We start from the raw sequence: 23874 nt of genomic DNA on the forward strand, positions 1-23874 counted from the left end.
ATGCTGAGCATGGCTCAGGCTGATGCACGGGTAGGATATCCCCTAGGGGTAAGCTGTGAGCTTGGTTTTGATGGAGAGGTCTCTGGAGACCTAAAGCACAGGAGCAGGGTGGTGACAGTGAGCATGGCCCTTGAGAAGTATTCTGCCCTTTCCAATCATACTATAGGGCCAGTTCTCTGAAAAGCTGTGTCACAGGGGAAATATACTCTTGAGTTTAGAAACCACTCTTTTTCTTCCATTCTGGTGCCTTCCTCTCTACCCTTTCCCATGACTCCATCATCTCTGCTGCTGTAGCCCACCACTAGATAGAGTTTCTCCCCTGGGCATGTTTTCATGCAAACTTTTTGTCTCTCTGGATTCCAAAAGAATGTAACTGTTTTATATCTAATCCTATATTAATTGGCCCCACCATTCTGATAATCATGCAGTATGCATGTTGTAAATCTATTCGAACTACTTATCCTATGAATAAATGCCTCAATAATACCTGAATTGAGGAATAATGATTACCAGAAATTCAGCAGGAAACAAAAGAGATCGTCTTTCTGTTTCAAAGAACTTGCACTGTGATAAACTATGAAAGAAAAGTACAAGTTACCCTGGGGAGATTTTTAAATGTAGTCCTAACTTACTGTAGATGGTCAGAGAAAGCTTCTTAGAGAATGAGACATTTGAGAAGAAATAAGAGTGAGCTACTGGTCTCCACCAGAGGGTCTTGTCATCTTGAATACATGTGGGGACAGAAAACTCACTACCTTACAAAGCAGCTTAGCTTTAGGTAGGCCTGAGTGATAGGAAATTCTTGTCGAGTTAAAATCCTTTTAGCCTCTCTGAGTGTAATTCCTCTTCAGGCCATCCGTTCAAATATCTGCCCCAGGTTTAATTTACTATGGCAGCTGCTGAATCCTATGTGCCTCAGACATTGAATGCCAGAGTTGAAGGGTGAGAGCACAGTTTCCAGATAAGAAACCTGCCTCTTACCTTTTTAAAAAGCCACATTATACCTTTACTCCATGCCAGACTTTGTGCTAATTGGGAAGATTAATTTAATTTGATTAATCCTTCCAATAATCCCAGAAGGGGAGTATTGTTTTCTTTCAGCAGATGAGTAAACAATGGCAGAGAGAAAGATGTGATTTACCTAAGGGCAAGCTGTTCTTTGGGGGCTGAGCCAGCGCTGAAACTTGAGTCCTCCAAAGCTCTTTCTCCTGCCATTGCATGACCAAGAGTGACCCTCTTCAGACAGCGACCAGTTCAGTGTTGGGAAGTCCATGCAAAATTACAGGTCTGAAGGCTGAGGGACAATCTGAAGCTTTTAAAAAAAATTTCCAAAAAGCATAATATATAGGTAGTGTGTGTATGTGTTAGTTGCTCAGTTGTGCCCAACTCTCTGCAACTCCATAGACTGTAGCCCACCAAGGCTCCTCTGTCCATGGGATTCTCCAGGCAAGAAAACTGGTGTGGTTTGCCATTTCCTTCTCCAAGGGATCTTTCTGACCCAGGAATCGAACCCAAGTCTCCTGCCTTGCAGGCAGATTCTTTACCGGCTGAGACACCAAGGACGTCCTAATACATAGGTAGGTAGGTACTTTTCTTTGTTACTCTCGAGGCCAAGGTTAGTGTGATGGGATGGTGTCATAGTTATGGTAGGAGGCAGTAGTTACTATGACAGCAAACAGCAAAATTGTCTCACACTGTGTCTAATGAAGATGGCCCTCTTTGGCAGATGACCTTCCCTGTGGCCTGCTATGGGCTGAAAAAAAACTGATCGTGTTGAAGTCCTAAGCCCCAGTACCTCAGAACATGATCTCGTTTGAAAATGGAGCTGTTGTTGCAAATGTGATTAGTAGATGAGTGGGTTGGGCCTCTAATCCAATAGGTCTGGTGTCTTTATAAAATGAGACACAGGTGCCCATACCTGAGGATGAACAGGCCTCTATGAGCCGAGAGAGTCAGAGGACAGCGCTGCTTGCAGTCCTCGGGAGGTGCTCACTCTTGCCGAATTTTGAACAGAAGCCTCTAGCCTCTCAAACTGGGAGACAAATTTCTGTTGTGTAAGCCACCCAGTTTGTGATACTTAGTGATGGCAGCTCTCGCAAATTAACACAAAATCCTCTAGAGCCATTTAGACATCTTGTGGCTCTGCCGTCCTCTAGAGACTCACCGTTCTTTACCGAAGCCTCTGTGTTTCCCCAGTGGAAGGAGAAGAGCATGTGGAGGATCACACAGGAATTTATAGGGCAGTTATGAAAGGAACATAGACGTCTTCTGACCACGTTTCATTGGTAAAAAATCAGCCATGTGGCCAAATCTAACTGCAAAAGAGACTGGAAAAATGTAGGCTGGCTGTCTACAGCCTCTATGAACTGGAGGAAATAGACACCAATAAATACATAGTAGTCCTGGCCACAGATAATTTTGAGTAGAAAGATACCGGAAGAAAGAGGCCACTTCTAGGAGGCTGCACAGGAATCATCTATCACCCACTGAGTCCTTCATCCACTCATCAAGTATTTTTTGGTTGCCTGGTATTTGCCAGCATTGAACTTGATAACTAGGGATTCAGAAGGAAGCAAAAGAGATAGTCTTTCTGCTTCAAAGAGCTCACACTGTGAAAATCTATGAAAGAAAAGTACAAGTTACCCTGGGGAAATTTTTAAGTGTAGTCCTAACCAACTATAGGTGGTCAGAGAAAGCTTCTTAGGAAATGAGACTTTTGCGAAGAAATGAGTGAGCTACTGGTCTGCAGTCCCTTCGCTGCAGTTCTCAGTAACTTTGAAGCTCCTCTTGATGCCACATAATTTAAACCAGAGATCAAGGCCAGGTCAGGGCTTCCCAGGTGTTTTTAGTGATAAAGAACTTGCCTGCCAATGCTTGAGACGTAAGAGAAATAGGTTCGATCCCTGGGTTGGGAAGATCCGCTGGAGGAGGGAATGGCAACCCACTCCAGTATTCTTGCCTGGAAAATTCCAGGGACAGAGGAGCCTGGTGGGCTACAGTCCATCGGGTTGCAAAGAGTCAGACACGACAGAAACAAGAGCACACAGCACACACAAGGCCAAGTTTATGGAGACATAGCCTAATTTTTATACTGAATGGAGTAAAGTGAAGCTTATAAATAGCAATGTGATGTGGTTTCTCCACAGCTGTGAGAGGGTGATATGAGATCTCCCACTTCATAGATATTTAAGGACAGTGTCAATAAAAATCTCTCTCAAATATTTTACACTTGAACTTAGAAAGAAGGGAGAGGCAAAGAAGTCAGTCTTTTCCGGCCCTAAGTTCTTAGGAGTGAAAGTTGAATAAATTTAGCCTTATAAATCCCCTAAAAAAATTTCCCTATCAAAAGAAAAGACCAAATATTGAAGAATTTCTCAAAGTTCAGTAATTAGAATGCTGTGATTTTTTTTTTTTTTTTGAGAATTATTGCACTGAAAACCTATAGTATTTTTTAAGGAAAACTGAAATCCTTATCCCTGGAATAAGTACCTAAATCAAAAACAGTCCTATAAATATGAATTTGTTTTTGTTCTTCAGTTACTAAGTTGTGTCCAACTCTCTGTGACCCATGCACTGTAGCCTGACAGTCTCCTCTGTCCATGGGATTTCCCAGGCAAGAATACTGGAGTGTGTTGCCATTTTCTTTTCCAGGGGGATCTTCCCAACGCAGGGATCAAACCTGCATCTCCTGCACTGGCAGGTGGGTTCTTTACTGCTGAGCCAGCAGAGAGGCCCATAACTATAAACAGCCTACAGAAATGTTCATGCCAAACAGTAGATATAATAGTAATGGCAGAAAAACAGGATTATGAATTCATCTTCTTTACTATGTGAATGTCAAATGTGGTAGATTTCTTTTTCCTCTGTTGGCATAGATTTAAGGGTAATCCTTCACTGAGATGTGTTTAGAAGTACTATTGTGATACTTCTGCTAATATCCTCTGGATTACCCCCGTAGACCACATGGACTTATTCAACTGGGGACAAAGATGTGTAGCTGTATTTATCCCCTATTATTCTCCACTATCAAATTTGTGTATTCAGAGAGGAGGGGGAAACCAGGGGAGGCTGCTATCACCCTGGAAAATCTGTTATACAGTGCTTGAATTAGCTTGGCTTGTAGTCATTTAATAGGACATTAGGACCTTGTAACTTTTTATGTAGGCCCTTTTGCAAGTCTGATCTCCTCTGCTCCCACTTGCTGGTTACATGCTTACCTGTCTCTCTATACATGGACCAGATCTTTGCAGAGACTGTGCAAAGAAAGTATCAGCAAGTGACAAATAGCATCATTTAATGGATAATTTTTGGAATAATTAATTATTATTAGTCAAAAGTAGTCATATGTGATAGAGATAATGCCAAGATTTATGAGCTCATAAGGTAGAGAGAGAAAGGGAGATTTTGTGACAAACTACTTTGGCGATTCACAATTGATCATGGTTGATAGCCTCATTCAGAAGAGGGTGGGGAAGCAATCCATGTGCCAATCAACAGATGATTGGTTTAAAAAGATGTGGTTTATATAAACAATGGAATATTACTCAGCTATAAAAAGAATGAAATGTTACCTTTTGCAGTGACACATATGGAAAAAAGTAAAAAGGAAAGAGAAAGTTGCTCAGTCCTGTCCAACTCTTTGCAACCCCGTGGCCTATACAGTCTATGGAATTCTCCAGGCCAGAATAATGGAGCTGGTAGCCTTTCCCTTCTCCAGGGCAGCTTCCCAACCCAGGGATTGAACCCAGGTCTCCCACATTCCAGGCGGATTCTTTACCAGCTGAGCCACTAGTGAAGCCCAAGATAAACCTTGAGAATATTATGCTTTGTGGAATAAGTCAGAAAGAGAAAGCAAGTACTGTATGATATCACTTTTATGTGAAATCTAAAAAATAATATGAGTGTATATGCAAAACAGAAACAGACTCACAGATATAGAAAACAAACGTATGGTTCCCAAAGGGCATGATGGGGGTTGGAAAGAGATAAATTAGGAGTTTGGGATACACATATACATACTACTGTATGTAAACTAGGTAAGCAACAATGACCTACTATATAGCACAGGGAACTATACTCAATATCTTGTAATAACCTATAAAGGAAAAGTATCTGAATATATATATATATACGAATCACTTTGCTATACATTTGAAACTAGCACAACACTGTAAATCAAATCATACTTCAAAAAAAAAAGAATTGTCTCTTAAAAAAAAAAGATCCTTCCACTTTTAACTAAGCACGCTTGGATTATGGATTTCTGAATGGCACACTTCCGTTCTTATTTAACTGCCTCTGGAAAGTATAACTGTGTCCATAAAATGGATACAGAACTATTTCTAGGAAATTAAAGGCAATATAAGAGAGTAGTTGAGGGAATGAAGACTTGAGCTGCACAATCAAAGACTTTCAGAGCTCTGACCTACAGATTTGGAAGATTATAGTCTATTATCCACCTAATTGCATCTTTTTAGGGCCAGGTTCACCACTCTTCTTTCTCATCTGCCTTTACCCCAGATCATTTCTATAAAGCAATAGTGGTGAGAATAAGAGTAGAGCCTCTGAGTTCAGGCTCCCTGGTTTGAAGCCTGGTTCTGCCATGGCTCAGTCATGGTCTACCTTCTTGATAACTTCATTTCCTTATCCAGAAAATGAGGATGTTGATACACTTATGCCTTTAGGTTAGTCTGTAGATGTAAAGTGAGTGACTAAACTGAAAGCCTTGACACCGTGCCTTAGACTTAGCATGTATACAGTGAATATTTAAAGAGAAGCAAATGTGTGCCTACAATGATGGGATTGTCTTAGGCAGCAGTATATGGGATAAAAACCTCAGTTCCCGGTCTCAAGGAGCTCATGACCTAGTGGAACAGACAGACAAGTAAATGGTAATAATGTGGTTAATCAGTGACCAGTACTGTGGAAAATGTATGCAAGCCATAGTACCTGGAGTAAACTGCCAGCCTAATTATCAAACATATATGTACTGATATACCAAAGTCCACCAGAAATTTCCAGTATCTAAGAGGAGGATTAAGATAACTTATCATTCATGGCGCTATACTGGGTACATTTCAGCAAAGAAAATATTTTAAAGCAACTGATGTATTGGAAAACAGTGCTTCATTTGAAATGTTCCACATTAAAATTTGTCTCTGTTGGATGCTGAAAACATTTTCCAGGGCCCATTTCCAGTTAGAAATGAGACTAATGTAAACAGTCCAACAATTAACTACATGCAGTTGGCCTTTCTGAACTAAAACACAGTTATTGAGCCCAAATCTATAACTACAAAACATTCTGCCAGCCACAAAAACAAGGCTAGGATCATACCGGAAAGCATATGGATTTCAGAAAGGACAGAAAGTTTCATCTTTTTTTGGATTCCTTTGTCTAATCGTTATTTTAATAGGTCATCCACCTCTTCACAGTTAAGCTCGATGTTGCCATTTTCTTTGCCAACCACAGATACAAACAGATTTCAGTGTGTGAATATGAACCATTTCACAAGAAAAGACAAAATGGCCAATCTAATAAATCTTCAACAAAAGCTAGAGTTTGTTTTTGAATAGGAATGGCAGACTGAGAACTATTAACCTGCTGATCTGCAGATGCTATAAATGTCTGTGACTAGTCAAGCCCATGATGGTTTTGATACAATTTTCCTATTTTTATCATGATAAAAGAAATTCTACATGTCCTTCGCCCTTCTGGAGCAAGGCGATTAGAACCAACTATTCAGGGTACAAGTATAAGAATATTTTTATTACACATATTTCTTTTTCAAGGTATCAGACTACTTTTCTTACACATATTTCTTTTTTAAGTTAGCTGAAAGTCAGGATGCTTCCAGGTGGCTCAGTGGTAAAGAATCTGCCTACAGTGAGCCAGATGTGGGTTTGATCCCTGGGTCCGGAAGATCCCCTGGAAAAGGAAATGGCAACTCACTCCAGTATTCTCTCCTGGGAAATCCCATGGACAGAGAGCTACAGTCCAGCAGTTCCCCAAAAGTCGGACATAACGCAGGGGCAGCAGCAACCGAAAGTCAACCAAGAACTCACCGTTTTGTTTTCTTAAATATTAATTAGGGTTCATTCTGTTCTATATAATACATGGATAGGCTTAAAGCTTAGAAAAATAAGATTCATTTTGAAGGCATAAGAAATGTGTATTTTCGGTCTTAACAAGAGTCTTCATAATGTAATAATTCAAATCTATATACTCTTCTTGAATAAAAGCATTATCAGAATGCTAATGAGCTCAATTTAAAAAAGTTCTTTTATAAATGATTGGGAGTGGAACTGAGATTTATACATGAAATGAAGGAAAGTGAAGAGATGCCAAGATAAAAAGCTTAATGGAAATTATGATTAAAACTCAATCTCCTTTCATTGGAAAGTGTTGTAGAATCTGGAAGTATTACTGTGTTCATGAAGGTGAGAGAAAAAAAAAGTTAGCTCTAGTTCAACTCATTTAATACTAGAAAACATAATTGATTTTCATTTTTAAAAACTTAATTAGGTAGTTAATATGGTCCATTAATATCCAGATTTTATACCTGCCTGTGCACTGGAGCATCAACCCAACTTGATTTGCTCTCATCAGCGATTTCATATTCATGGAGATTCACAAGTGGAGAATGAAATTATAACTCTATTCTTTTGCAGAGTTAAGATTTTACACATTTCTCCAATTTATTTTACCTGAGAAAGTAGTTTGAGAGAGGAATTAAGAGAACGTTGCCAAAAAGATCAAATATAGAAATGAGTTTGTAATTTTCGGTCTCATTTAGTTTTATATTCAACAGCATGTTAACAATATGGGAAGGAAATTCTTCATCAGTTCCTTTGAAAAGTAACACACAAACTATGATTCCTTTCTGAATCACCAACCATTTGGCCTCAAGTCTTCCCAAGAGCACCTCCTTTCAAGTAATATGCACCCACTACTTGAGGCATGCCTGGTTGTCAATCAAACTTGTCCACTGTAAGGATGAGCACATTTATTTTATGTTCTCAATTAAAATTTTAAATAAGCCTGAGCTTATTGCCATGCCAGATAAGCAAGAAGTTTCATCTCTTACTCTTGAGGCTATGCCTTTCCTTTCAACATCTAAGAACCCCAAGGGTATATACAGTCTAATAGAGGGATTCCAATAGTGAAGCTCCAATACTTTGGCCACCTGATGTGAAGAACTGACTCATTAGAAAAGACTCTGATGCTGGGAAAGATCGAAGGCAGGAGGAGAAGGGGATGACAGAGGATGAGATGGTTGGATGGCATCACCAACTCAATGGACTTGGAGTTGAGCAAGCTCCAGGAGTTGGTGATGGACAGGGAAGCCTGGTGTGCTGCAGTCCATGGGGTTGCCAAAAGTTGGACACCACTGAGTGACTGAACTGAACTGAACTGAGAGGGATTCCATCTGATTTCCATATCCAAGCAGAGCTCAGCCATTTACTGTCATAATTTTCACCAACACAGAGTGTGACTAAAGTAAAATTCCATAAAATCTAAAGGCCAAGGAGATATTTCTGGCCCACATCCCTGTGGGTGGATGGGAATGAAGAATCACACCTTGAAGGAAGCTGATTCTACCATGTTGTATCTTTGAATGAGGCTAAGTTCCTTCCTCAGGCCAAGCTTAGGCAAGGAGTCTCTTCACTTGAATTCCAGGTTTACAATTTAATTTTAAACTATCCTCCAAGACACCAGCTGCCCCATGTCACAAGAGGCCCAATAGCCCACCATTTGAGGACCCCCCAATCAGCCTCCCTTTTATTTTTGCAGGGATTTGAATGTCAAGTGTGAACCTGGGAAGCTTCTCATCTACAGACCTCGTCCACAATGTGCTGTGCTTAGTCGCTCAGTCATATCCAACTCTTTGTGACTCGTTGGACTGTAGTCTGCCAGGCTCCTCTATCCATGGAGATTCTCCCTGCAAGAATACTGGAGTGGACTGCCATACCCTCCTCCAGGGGATCTTCTCAACCCAGGGGTTGATCTCAGGCCTCCCACATTGCAGGCAGATTCTCTACTGTCTCAGCCACCAGGGAAGCATCTATCACAGGCTATTTTAAAAAAACTGTTTAAAATTTTTACTTTATTACAGACTTTTCTACTTGTAATCATTACATAGGTTTTCAACCTTTCATTTTTCTGCTCCATTGGATTCCATTTATTGCCTCGTAGGTCCCAGGCACTCCGAGCAGTAAAGGTCTTCTTGCCTTTACCTGACATTGGGCCTTGACTGCTCCCAGAGGGTCTAGCTTCCCTGCCCTCTCTCTGGGTATGAAATTATGTTGTTGCTGGTAGTGACTTATTTTTTCAAGGGTGATCCAGGAGCAAACAAACAAGCAAACAAAAACAACCAGCAAATAAAAATTGCAAGCACAAGTTAAATTTTCAGAGGAGACATCACACTACATTAAGGTACAATGATATATGATCATTCCTTCCTGGCAATAGTGTATAAGTCACTTTGCTAGAAAAATTAATCTGCCCAGGCTGCAACATACCATAGATTGGATGGCTTAAATGACAGAATTTTATTTTCTCACAGTCTGGAGCCTGGAAGTCCAAGATCAAGATGCCAGCATGGTTTGGATTCTGGTGAGCACTCTCTTCCCAGCTTATAGACGGCCACCTTCTGCTGTGTCCTCAGGTGGCAGAGAGGTATAAACTCTCTGGTGTCTCTTGTTACAGGGACACTAATCCCATCGACCAGTCTGCACCCTCCTGGCCTCATCTAACCCTAGTTACCCACCAAACAGCCCATCTTCAAATATCATCACTTGGAGAGTTAAGCTTCAGTGTAAGAATTTGGGAATGAACTAAACATTCAGTCTTTAACAGTAGATAAGCCTTATTGTCATTTTTTTTCTTGGCTAACATTTAGAAGATATTCTTTGTTTAAGATTTATTTTATTCCTGTGATGTATCATTTCAACCATGGTGAAACTGACCAACAACGAAGATTTTATATGAGATCATTAATATTGTGAAAACTTAAATAGAAAGAAATGCACATTTTTATCCAAATCAACTCAATCTCAATTTTCCTTTTTCCAATTTATTGCTTGTTGTCATCCTTGATTTTTAGAGAAAGACAGAGTATCCCAACATGGAAAAAGGTATAAATACACATATATGTTATCTGAATGTGGTTAGATATAGAATATACAGAAAAATGTTTTAAAATTCTGAAATTTTCAACCATTTCTCTAACCAAATACGTCTGAACACGTTTATCTAAGAATTCTGAGGTTTCTTTCATCATGAATAAAGGCACCTACAGCTTCACTTACATGTATTTTTATTTTACACACTTCATCAGGGACAGCAACATGACCCATTCTAGTCAAAAACATTGACAACTCATTACAACATAAAATATTAACATTAAACTAACATTGATATGAAATCCCTACTATACAAAGGCTGATAGGAGAGAACTAGAAGCAGTATAATTCAACATTTATCTTATCTGTATTTATGCAATTTCCAAACAACTGAATAATAATAATAATATTGATAGTATAACTTTATGCAATGAGACTTTTAGATAATTTAGGAGAAAAATTACTTCCCTAGGCCCCCTTTCTAAAAACATATACGGCCATCAGAATTCATTCTTAAGTATACATTGGAAAGAAAAATTAGCTTGATATCAAATGTAAAATATCTCAGTAACTTTAGAATCCAGAGACAAAGTTGGAAACAGAAGACTGCATTTATTTTTTGAGGTAAGTACCCTTCTAGGAGCTTTTATAAGCCATTATGCTATTTAGTCTTATAGCCTCTCTGTAAGCAACAAAATATCTCAGTTGTGCCATTAAAACGGGTATGACCCAGTGTGAAGGGCCAGGAGATCTGAATTGCCAATATTGTTCTGTACGCCTCAGAGTGCCCAGGTATGCCACTATTTTATATTAAGGGAAGAAAAGATCCATGAAACTTTTTCTAAGGTGGGCTGGAGATAGTTTTCTATACAGGAGCATTTCATTTGCTTCAAATGAGTTTAAGGTACCATTTGTAAGACAAATATTATGGCTTAATTCTAGTGTAGGAGAGATGGTGCCAAGCAGTGGGAGGAGCTTACCATGGGTCATCCCAGATGTGGCAGGGTCTCTAGTCTTGGAACCAGTACTTGGAATTTCATAAGACTTTAAATCCTTGGGAACTTTCTTATGTTCCATGTTCTATGTGCTTTGTCAGAGACAGCAAGGCAGAAGGAGCTGAGGAGACTGTGTTTCTACATCCAGGCTTGGGGAAAGAGGGACGCCTAGGGTAGCTCATGGGGCAGCAGTTAACTGCAAGAGAGAAAGAGAGAGAAGGATTGACAAAGAATGATGGCCTGTTGCACACCAGGTTCTATACTGGGCAATCTGTGTGCATCATCCCATGAAAAGAGTACAACAAATCTGTGAGGTCTGTGCACTATTAGTCTCATCACAGGTGGAAAAAATCAAGACTTGATACTCAAGTCCACATACTCATCACAGTTGGGGTTTGAACTTGAATCTGATTGTGAAGCCCACATTCTTTTTTCTCTCCCATATGTGCAAACATACCATATCGTTTCTACTACATCTCAGAGCCTTTTTTTTTTTTGGCTAGCATAAAACCATTAAATTTACATTGTAGGTTGTGCTTATAGCATTCTTATATATCCATCAGGTTCTCCTGCTTTAAAAGACAGCGTATCAACCCAAATTTAAACTTGAAACCCGAAGCCATTTTCATAAATGATACACTGCTTGAAGTTTTGAAAATGTCTCTGGCAACTGGCTAGAGAAACCATAGATTCATGATGCCTGCCCCCTGGATATTTATACTTTTGTGACTGTCATTGAAAATTATATACAGGATTGATAAGTTGGAGTTTGTACCTTCTCTAGTTCAAAGGGTTTCCCTTCTACCTGACATCAAGTTTTATATCTCATGACGACAAATTAGATGTTGTCACTGGTCTTAGAGTCAAATTTCAAAGGTAACCTTAACACATTGCTATGTTTTATGAGAAAAGATAAATGCTGAGTCATGTTTCTTATCTTGGAACCTTGGGAGCTTCACACTTCTAGGTCCTGGGGCCGTTCACCAGTGGTTGCTTGCTTAAGGTGGATGGCTTGGTCAGACTCCTGAGATTCTCCACTTAGCATTCTATGCTAGCCTGGCTCTGCCTTCAGCTCTTCCTTCCAACAGGAAACCATCACAAGTTCTTGAATTCTCTCTGGCAACAGCCTTTTTCTTGCCTTTGAATGGAAGTCATAGCTCTCATCTGTGCTACCTGTTGGGGAGAAAATAGTCGTAAATTCTTACTTAATTTTTCTTCACTGCAAGATTGTCACTCTACAACAAAGTGTCATGGCAAAAAAGCCAAGGAACTAGAGAAAAAGTCATTCCCTTTTGCCTATGACTAGAGAGGCAACGCGGTACCATGGACAGAACACTGGCTCTCAGTCATAGCCCACTACTTCTCAGGGAGGTGGAGGCCACACCTGAGGTTTTGTTATCAGCCAGCTGTGTTCCACTGGGCAAGTCCCTGAATCCTGGTGGCCCGATTTTTTAGACATAAAACAATAATAGTACCTTCTCCGCCTTCTTAATTTGTTATAAGATTAAAATGAGATGGTATATGAAAATGCTCTGTAAAATACAAAGCACTTAACAAAACTCCAAGCTCCTGTGATGTTACTGATTCCAACCTTCAATAGCCTTTATTGTCTCTCTTACTCATTTGGTACCTCATGAGATACTGATATAATTAGGATGAGCAACTGATTCCAATTTGCCAGGAACTTTCTCGATTTTCACAATCAATGCAGAAAGCCCTGCTTTCTGGAGACCCTGCAGCCCCCAGCAAATCAGAGTTGCTTGTTGCCCTAGCAATAATGAAGTTACTTGATAATAAGGATGCTGGCTGATGCTAACATCTTCTTTCACCATCCTCTCTATGGGAAAGACACCAAGTTGTTCCCATATGTCTGGGCTATAAGCAAAGAGGTTTTCAGAGAAAGGGGTAAACTGGGTGGCCATTGTTGAGAAGGAGATAGAAAAATCATTATAACTGATACTTAGCAATATATTAATTTAAAAAACTGAAATTAATCAAGATACCATCCTTAAAATCAGGCCTGACTCACTTTTCTGTGCCCATTGGCAGATCCCAGTGTTCTATGCTGGTTGTGAGAGTGGGAATCTCTGAGCCCAGAGCCTACTCCCAGGCAGCTCTGCTCTCCCCACTTCCTCCTATCCCTTCCCACGCACATCCAGAGAGCTGTCTGGTATTTCATGCACTTTCACAATCATGGGAAATTATTCATCCTGTTGAGATGATGCAGGATGGTCATTTTTTTAAAAACCACGCCAATAAAGCAATTATCTCAACTTGAACTTTGAGCTCCCAACAGCTTTGAGTTGTTCAACTCAGCTCAATTGTTTTTTTCAGTTAATTTTTATTGAAGTATAGCTGCTTTACAGTGCTATACCTATACATACAATCCCCCTACTTTTGGATTTCCTTCCCGTTTAGGGCACCACAGAGCACCAAGTAGACGCCCCTGTGTGGTACAATAGGTTCTCATTAGTCATCTGTATTATACACGGTATCAGTAGTGTGTATATGTCAACCCCAACCCCTCAATTCATCTCACCTCCTCCCTTCGCAACGCCTCAGCTCTGTCCTCTGCACCCCCATCCTCCCCAGGAGCATGGAAAGAGGTTGGCAGGGCCAGGATCCTGCTGCGGTGACCTGCAGGGGTGTACAGACTGCCTGATGAAAAGCCTGTTGTTTTCTTTCGGCTCTGGAGCTCTGAGGCTGTGGGCGTCTCTGTAGTACCATCATGGACCAGTGCAAAAGGACAGATCCAGCCCTACTGCTCTGGCTCTAGTATATTGGCTTATGGACAGAGAAGACATAAAATGATACCGACATGGTAGCAGTAGGATCAATACTTCTCTTTGAATTTCATAGAAGAAATAAAACTTTGGGTGATCAGAGGAGACTTCAGTGGTTCCAAAGCGGTCAGGAAAACAAACCAGGAACTGGCCGAACGAGCTGGATTGCTTTCCTGTGAATCATCAGAATAACCTCAGGCCTCAGATGGGCTGGCACCCATGAGCCCAGGTCCACCTCACCTGTGGGAAACAGGCTTTTAAAAGGGAGAGCTGCCATATCTCCACTTGCCAACTTCTTGGTCTTCCCAGGGCTGGGCGTAAGAATCACAGGACCTGTCTTTATATTTTGTAAAGTTTTTATCTCTCTATGCTTTTAATGACATCTTTCAGAATTTATTTTTTTTTTGAAATGCTGATAATCTTAATAGTGAAATGGATTTTAGAACTTAAGGGATTTGGAAAGGGGAATAGGAACTAAACTGTGAATGTTTTTAATGATTCCCAGCTCTTTCACTGCAAAGGGATCAGTGATGTGCTGAAAATTGTCTACAGGCATTCTGAAGAGAAAAAAAATTTAAATCTGATTTGTAGTGTTTGCTAGTTTCCATAGTATAAATACTCCCACCATGACCGATTTTGCTGGCTCCAACATACCACTGGAAGGACTCTGTTTTCCTTTGCCAAGGTCTGTCTTACCTGATGCAGGTCCTGAAGATATGTCTATTAAGAATTAAGCTTTATCCAAGTGATTGAAATTAAAATAATTCTATCGAAAATGTTCCTTAACTTTCTTTACTTTCCTTTAGAAACTTGGCATCTTGGTCATATTCTCAATACCCTACCATGCTCTTTTTTTTTTTTTTTTTGGCTATTCTCTGTGTCTGTTTCTCCATGGCTGCCCTGTAAGCAAATTCTTCAGTACCATTTTTCTAGATTCCATATATATGTTAGAATATGACATTTATGTGTTAGGATACGATATTTATCTTTCCCTTTCTGACTTACTTCACTCTGTATAATAGGTTCTAGGTTCATCCACCTCATTTGAACTGACTCAAAGGCGTTTCTTTTTATGGCTGAGTAATATTCCATTGTGTGTATGTACCACAACTTCTTTATCCATTCATCTGTTGATGGACATCTAGGTGGCTTCCATGTTCTAGCTATAGTGCTGCTATGAACAATGGGATACATGTGTCAATTTTGGTTTCCTCAGGGTATACGCCTAGGAGTGGAATTGCTGGGTCATATGGTCGTTTATTCCTAGTTTTTTAAGGAATCTCCACGCCGTCTTCCACAGTGGCTGTATCAATTTACATTCCCACCAGCAGTGCAAGACCGTTCCCTTTTCTCCATACCCTCTCCAGCATTTATTGTTTGTAGACTTTTTGATCATGGACATTCTGACTGGTGTGAGGTGATATCTCATTGTAGTTTTGATTTGCATTTCTTTAATAATAGCGATGTGTTTGTTAGTCATCTGTATGTCTTTGGAGAAATGTCCGTTTAGGTCTTTTTCCCACTTTTTGATTGGGTTGTTTGTTTTTTTGGCATTGAGTTGAATGAGCCGCTTGTATATTTTGGAAATTAACCCTTTGTCAGTTGTTTCATTTGCTATTATTTTCTCCCATTCTGAGGGTTGTCTTTTCACTTTGTTTAGTGTTTCTTTTGCAGCGCAAAAGCTTTTAAGTTTAATTAGTTCCCACTTATCTACTTTTGTTTTTATTTCCATTACTCTAGAAGGGATGCTCATTTTTTGAAGTCTGTCTCTTGTTCCTACCTAGCTCTTATTCTGGAGAAGGCGATGGCACCCCACTCCAGTCCTCTTGCCTGGAAAATCCCATGGACCGAGGAGCCTGGTAGGCTGCAGTCCATGGGGTCGCTAAGAGTAGGACGCAACTGAGCAACTTCACTTTCACTTTTCACTTTCATGCACTGGAGAAGGAAATGGCAACCCAGTCCAGTGTTCTTGCCTGGAGAATCCCAGGGACGGGGAGCCTGGTGGGCTGCCGTCTATGGGGTCGCACAGAGTCGGACACGACTGAAGCGACAGCAGCAGCAGCAGCATCTCTTATTCCCTTTCTGTGCTGAGAACTAATCTGTAGCCAGGTTTTTTTTTTCTTCCTATTTTTATGTTTTATCTCTGCTTTTTTTTTTTTTTTAATTGGAGTGTGTATGTGTGTATATGCCCAGTTGGGTCTGAGTCTTTGAGACCCCATGGACTGTAGCCTGCCAAGCTCCTCTGATTATCTAAAAATCTTCATGTCATCCAGCAATTCCCTTCCCCCATCAATACTTAGAACCTCAATTGGCTTTTAGGACAAAGTTCAGATTCCAGAAGTCTTTGGGATACAGCTTTGACCTCAGCCTCTAACTTTAGCTTAAGGTCCTTCCAGGGCCCCCTCATGAAACTTGCACTCTGACACCTCCAAAATCCTTGCAGAAACTTGAACACTGAGCTGGTTCATGGCTCCAAGCCTTCCCACCTGTGGCTTCCTCTGAGAATTCCTCCTCCCTAACCCTCTAATTTTAAGTTTATTCTGGGTGTCAAGGTGGATCAGGGGTTCCCAGGTGACTCAGTGGTGAAGAATTTGCCTGCCAATGCAGGAGACACAGGAGACGTGGGTTCGATCCCTGGGTCGGGAAGATCTCCTGGAGGAAATGATAGCCCACTCCAGTATTCTTGCCTGGGAAATCCCATGGACAGAGGAACCTGGTGGGCTACAGTCCATAGGGTCGCAAAGAGACTCGACTGAGCAGGCACACACAAGCATCTAATCTCTGTAGTTGCAGCATCCTTCGCTGAGCTGTATCTCAGCAGTGATAGTAACGACTGACAGTGAGCTCTCTCCCTCCATTTGGGCTATAACCCATTTGGCACGGGGACCACTGCCTTTCTTTGATATTCCCAGCATCTAACAAAGCCTCTGGTTCTATTCTAGATAGTGCTTGTTGTCAGTAGTCAATAAGTGCTTGTTGAATAGGTGCATAAACTAATGAATGATAATTGAAGTAATCGTTTTTGATCACTCTTTTATTCTATTTGTGGCAGGAGGTGAACTTCACAACCTTCTACTCTACCATCTCAATACCTCCTCCCTATCTTGATTCTGAAGTGTCAAAATCCCTTAAAAATTCATTGAAAACAATGTCCACCAGTACATCTGCAAAGGAGATTGTTTCAGTAAAATATGATACAGCGTTGAATTAAAATATCAGAGTTCCCAAAAGTGAAAAATCCAGATGCAAGAAAAAAAATATGAGCTGCATTACCTATGTTATGTAAGTAAATAAAAGAGCATACACACAAAAATAAGGTAGTTTCTGGAATCATATGTAAACAGATTTTTACTTTCTCTTTTGTACTTTTCTGTTTGATCTGTTTCACCATGTACTTTGATCATTTTTATATAAGAAAACATTTATATGAGAAAAATGTTAACAGGGATTATACAATGATAGAATACTGAGCCATTCTTTTCCTTCTTTATACTTGTATGTAACTAGCAAACATAAGTGGTATTTTTTAAACTGAAACTAAAGGCAGCAATGTTTCCCACACAGGCAGATTTTTCAGTGTTGCCTATGAACCCACCTCCCGGAAGTGGGTTATCTAATTTATAGCGTCAGTGAAACCTGTTTTCTGGCAATGGTTGCCAGGGCACACCTCCTTCTCTCTTGTTCTCCATCACTCTCACTCTGAAGGCCTAAGGGCAGGAAAGATACTGACAGGGAAGCAAGAAGTAGCATTAGCATCATTTTGTGTGTGCTGCTTAAAAAGGAGCTCTCAGCATGCTCCCCTGAGCACTGAACATGCTTCTGATTCTGCCAGCATCCTTCACAGAGGAACGTCTCCTATTAAGCCTCTGGGAAAAGTCTCAGAGCACAGCCAACAAAAAATAACCACTTCTTCCTGCTTTGGTGCCAGCCTGCACAACAAAGAGTTCCTTTAACTGCCTTAGAAGGAATAGACTCCTCTCCACACCTATCACATTTTATTCTCTTAACATAATGCCACAAACTGAAAAAGGAAACAGGTTGTGAAATAATACAGAAAGTTATTTTTAATCAGAAGAGTCAATTTATCAACATTAAAAACAAAAAAGGAGATTCAAACGATAAGGAGCAGCAGAGAGATTCTGAAAAAGAGCTGCCTACCAAAGGCAGGTGCCAAATAGCACCCCAGGTTGCCAACACAGACCCTGAGACATCAGATTAATCGGTGAGGGTCGAGAGATTACTGACCCCAGGTTTCTATTTTCCTCAGACAGAGCCCCGGTGTCATTGAGAACCTCTGTGGAGAATTTGGAGTCAGGAACCACAGGAGATGTATAAAAATTAGGAGATGGAATAGTTTCCCACCCTGGGGCTGAGACCTGGGTTGGGAGTGATACATCACTGAATCCCTCTTCCCAAGCCATATTGGAAACTCTTACAAGGCTAGAGATGGTGGTTGGAGGGAGTTGTGGGAAGTGTAGAGAAAGAGAGAAGAAAGCATAACCCGAAAGAATTCTGAGCCATTCTAACCCTGGAGGTGGGGTGTGGCTTGAGAGCTACAACATATCTTTAGAACTTTCTGGGAGTTTATGTTCTGAAGACAGGTATCACTGAGGAAAGCTTTGAGCCAATGAGGATTTGAGGATCTTCAGGATCCAAACTCTCTCTCTCTCTCCAATTTGGACTGTGGTTCCTGCTCTGTGGACAACTTGATTCTGATAGTCTTGAAGCCAAGACAGAATCTTAAAGAAAGGAAAGAGGAAAAGAATCTGGCCTCTTAAGCCTGGCCCTTGGCTTATAAGAAAAGTGTTAAATAGAACTTCTTATTGTCTGGGACATCCCAGGTACGTGCGCTGCAGACACAATGAGTGAGGATAAGAACTTGTTGGATTGAAACCTCAGGTTACCAATTGGCCAGTTGAAGTTATCTGAGGCTCCCTATTGAGTAAACCTTAACTTAAAACTTTCTACTGTTCTAAGCATCAGCCAGACTGTGTTGTAAATCAGCTATCCAATCCGTGTTGAAAGCCATTTCTTCAGTTTCTTTTACAACTCATCTCAGGTTTATAAATTGGCATTTAATCTTGGTTATGAAAACTTGGGACATTAGGGAGCCTCTCTTGGCCTTGTTTCTTCATTTCTAAGAGGAAGACAGACTGGAGAAGGAATAGGTCTCTGCATCAGTTAGGACGCTTTTGGCTGCCAGGAACAGCAAACTCAATTCCAACTGGCTTGAATAGTGAAGATAAATACTAAAGAAAAGAAAGTCCTCATGAAAGGAAGTCCAGAGTTAGGACAGGCTTCAGCACTGGCTGGCTGTGTTAGTGATTCACTGATTTTATCAAGGACACGGGTACTTCTATCACTCTGTTCTCTACCATCACAGTTTGGCTCCTGCAGTGTTGTAGCATGACTGCCCACAGTGTTTGGGGCAACCTCTTTCCAGTATTCTAATCAGGTGGAGGAGAGAAATTGACTCCCTGGGCCTTTCTTAACTATGCAAAAGAACTTTACCAGAAGCTTCCAGCAAATGTTTCCTTAGGCCTTTTTAACCTGGATTGGATCACATACTAATTCTTGAGAAGAGGGATGACATTGATTTAGGCCTATTAGATCCACTCCTGAAATTCAGTTTGTCCCCCTGAGGTTCATGGAGAAGGGTAGATACCTGAATGAATTTAGAATTTTGTTAGGAATGAAAAAGTGAAAATGGATGCCACCTTGGCATCTAATTACCATATATAATTCTTTCCAAATCATTCTTTCTCTCAGATATAGGTTACTGTATTGGGGTGGCATACCCAATTGTGTGTTGAACATATTTGTGGCTAATTGTTTCTGAGATTTTCTTGTCCTCTGACAAGAGTAGAAATGCAGTATGTTTTTATTTTTGTACTTGCATCCACTTTATAATGCCAACTATTTATATTTGGAGATATCAACTCTTGAAGAATCTTTTTTAAAGAAGAAAACTTCTGAATTTAGGACACCAAGTTTTAGCAATTTGGATGGCCACATTTGACTTTTAAGACTTTTAAAAACTATTTGTTGGAGTTGCCAAAAAATTAATCTGAAGAGTGCTGGTGTTGATGCCATTTCAACTCCTCCAAGTCCTTATTTCTCCATCTAGATGCAAGGATTCTAATACCTGCCCTGCTATGAGATAATGTATGTGAAAGAGTTCTGTAATTTCCTGGTGGCTCAGAGGGTAAAGAATCTCCCTGCAATGTGGGAGACCCAGCTTTAATCCCTGGGTTAGGAAGATCCTCTGGAGAAGGGAATGGCAACCCACTGTAGCATTCTTCCTAGAGAATTCCACCAACAGAGGAGCCTGGCGGGCTACAGTCCATGAGGTCTCAATGAGTCTAACTCATTGAATGATTAAAACACACACAGTGTAAAGTAAAAAATAAAACAACTAAAGAGTATAAGATATTACTACAGCCAGTGCTCACTGTCCAAACAAAATACTGATGAGAAAGACATTTCCTCTAAAGACTTCCAGGTCTGCCCGATCGATAAGGAAGGAGGATTCTCTAAAATACACCTATTGCAGGAGGGCAGTTTGTTCATGTATTTTAATGTTCATTGGAAGTAGGTTTCTAGGGTTTCTATGCCTCAGGTATTTTCACTAGGAAGAAGGAAGAGGGCACTTGAATTGAGTGTTCTTTTCTGCCACTTGTAAAACAAAAACTCAAGAAGATACAGGAAGCATCTTGGTTAAGGCAGGGAGAAGATGGATGCTTTCCAAGACAAGGAAGTGGGGAAGGAACGGGAAGGGGAAATCTGTGGATTTCATGAGCACCTGAGATTTGAAACCATTCCTTGGCTGTGTCCCAAGGAAGTAACAGACCTATCAGCGGCCTCCAGAGAGCAAAGCCCATGTTGCTTGGGACAGTCCATGAGACATGGGATCTTCTGTACTAAAACCAGGGAAGCCCTGGATAAATAGGATGGATTGGTTACCCCAAGGGTAACTAAGTGGCAGCCGTGATGGCATAGAGATAAGAAGACCTTCTCTGGGACTTCCCTTGGGGTCCAGTGGCGAAGTCTCCATACTCTCAATGCAGGTGGCCCACGTTCGATTCCCAGTCAGAGAACTAGATCCTACATGCCACAACTAAGACCCAGCATAGCCAGATAATAAATACATATTATTTAAAAAGACAAAAACAAAAAAAAACAAAAACTTTCTGATTTGTAGCTCCATGTATAGCTTTTGCACCTGGAAGTTACCCATGAGGGAAGAAGGTCTGTCAGTTGTGGCCAAGTACATTAGGGGACTCAGATTCAACTTTAAGTTGTTTTAAAGGAAACAAAGAAAGTCAAGTTTTGTACTGTTGTTTTTTTGCACACCATAGCTTGAGAATTGATATTCATACCTAATAGACAGGTAAAAGACATCCTCAATTCCTTAGGGAAATTTTCTAGACAGATATAGGATACAGGACTTTTTAAATTTTAGACGGGATCTAGAAACGCATTTTACAGTGCTGCTTATAATACATGGAAGCTCCAGTATAGTACCCTATAATCAGACACACTGATATTTCTATAGAAATGTTAATATTTAGATCCAATGAGTTAAAGAATAAATGGGGCTTCCCAGGTGGCTCAGTGGTAAAGAATTCACATGCAATGCAGGAGACATGATTCAATCCCTGGGTCGGGAAGATCCCCTGGAGAAAGAAATGGCAGCACACCAGTATTCTTGCCTGGAGAATCCCATGGACAGAGGAGACGGATGGACTACAGTCCTCAGGGTTACAAAGAGCCGAACATGACTGAAGCCACTGAACCCCCACACTCGCATGCACACACACACCCACACACACACACACACACACACACACACACACATACACACACACAGGCTTATGTCAGCCAGGCTGGGTTGTGCTGCTAAATGAGGTCAGGTTAGTTTAGGTTTTGCCACCAAATTAGTTTCAGTTTTCATAAATTTTAATATCTTGGAATTATGGATAATTAATGGATTGGTGTATTCATAAATATGCATACATTATAATAAAATCAATCTATTATAATATTAGCTGAAGTATAAAATCTATGTTTCCTGATATTGACTTAAGATTCTAGAGAACTTATGAACAGATAGTACTGCTTAATACATTCATAGAGTTTATCAGATTCTATTATTGGAATTGATAAATCATTTAAATTACAATATAAGGTGGTATATGCAACATTCAAATGTTCTGTTTACATGTTACAGATTTTTATCCTAACAACCAAGGTGCAATTGTCACAGGTTAAGATAACTTTCCATAAAGGTCAGTTGAGACCTGAATGTGCTTGACCTGATAATGAGCAAGGAAGACTTTTTCCCTTGGATGATACCAAACTGCAATAATAACCTCTAAGTTTTCTCCAGGGCAATGACCACAGGGTTTGGGGTCAAGAAAATTTTGTTTGTTGACTCTGTGGAAGCAAAGTCAAGGACACTGGTTTACAACTGCTTTAAGAGAAATAATGGTGATGATGTAGCATTTGTTTGGGAGCCTAGAAGGTGTGGTTATTTATAACACTACTGGCACAGTCATTCTCTGTTCTCTGTTCTGACTCAAAATTACAATTTTCGGGGCTTGAAAAACTGTACCACAGAAGCTGATAATCACTAAAACTTTGGTGATTCCATTATCATTCTTTGCTGGAAAGACAGCCCAGATCTAATTTATTCAGAGCTTTGAAGATAAGATTCAGTATCTTGAATCAAATTCAGTTGTGTATCAGGAATAACTGAAAAATTTAATGTTTGTCATAATTTTTAGATTTTCCTTTCCAGAGAGAAAGCCATGGAGGGAAATAGAAGCTTTCTTAGACAATTTCCCTCTAATGAAACAATGTATAACACGTACCTGGATTGGATTTTATGTCCATGTTTGCACTGACCTTATTTTGCCATGTAAAGTGCAATTTTCTCTAATCACATGTGATGGTTTGTAAAATGATGCTTTGGATGGGCTTTTTTCTTCATTTCATGTGATTTTCAAAAGGCTTCGGAATCAGTCTTCTTGTCAGAACCATTTATGCTGTCTTTTGAGATCAGCTTGGTGTCAGGATTCCTTCAATCTCGGTATTTATGACAAACTTGTTACATGTGCCAAAATGTAAAATATTTATGTGTAGACAACACTGTGCCTCTAATTATTGCAGACGAGGCTCCTTGTCTCTTTTATGGTATCTCCTTAGAGAGCAAGCCTGTGAAGAGTTGTGATCATCTTTTTTTTTTCCTCCTTTAGTCAGTTCCCTTAAAACCTCCATAAAAACTCTCTTCGCACCAGCTACCCAACCGTAGACCAGTGCAGGTCTCTCACATTGCGGGCAGATTCTTTATTATCTGAGCCACCAGAAAAGTCTGACCAATGGCGTATGCAACTAATTGATCCCTGTTGTCTACTCCTCGCTGACTTGCCTTGCTAACGCTGCTGGGCCTGATCTCTGAACTTGGAGGACTCCTGGGACCCATGGGTTGTGTCTCGGCCCCGTGGGAGCCCACATCTGGAGGAATCCCAGCATCTCAGTGATATACAGCCCAGGCTGCCTTTTCTCTATCCATAGTGACTAATAACTTCCTTCTTTCCTGCTGCTACATTCAATGGACTAAAAGGACACAAGGAAGTTTTAATTCAATACTGTTCTCTTTGCCAAAGTTCTCCCGGGATTCCAGCTAACACTAACCCCAAACAAAACAAAAGGCCAGAATAGAAGTACATGTCACATGTTTAGGCTTAAATGATTCCTTCATCCTTGGGCATGGAAGTCTGTCTGTATTTCTTTTTGTTGTCAGTCTATAGTTGATCACCCTGCAAAACAAGAAATCTAAGAGAAACAGAAAGTCATGGAAATGAACTCATATGAGGAGTAGGCTAAACAGAATTTATTAGTTCACAATATAGACTCCAGACCATTCACACTGCAGTTCAAGCTAAAATCTCAGTGGGAGGATTCTGTTTT

General features: G+C 40.4%; 1 long non-coding RNA gene across 4 annotated transcripts in view; it reads left to right on the top strand.

Moving 5' to 3' along the window:
* The window catches only part of LOC110145252 (uncharacterized), a 39319-nt gene that overhangs the window by 5732 nt on the left and 9713 nt on the right, over window positions 1-23874 (top strand). The window contains exons 3-4 of one of the 4 annotated variants that reach the window (XR_011483371.1): window positions 9566-9678; window positions 16955-17184. This is a non-coding gene — a long non-coding RNA (uncharacterized lncRNA). Of the gene's footprint in view, window positions 1-9565; window positions 9945-16954; window positions 17185-23874 lie in introns of those variants that run through there. The other 3 variants (XR_011483372.1, XR_011483373.1, XR_011483370.1) reach the window with 3 other exon arrangements.

Source organism: Odocoileus virginianus, chromosome 24, assembly GCF_023699985.2.
Source record: "Odocoileus virginianus isolate 20LAN1187 ecotype Illinois chromosome 24, Ovbor_1.2, whole genome shotgun sequence".
NCBI classification, from domain to species: Eukaryota; Metazoa; Chordata; class Mammalia; order Artiodactyla; family Cervidae; genus Odocoileus; species Odocoileus virginianus.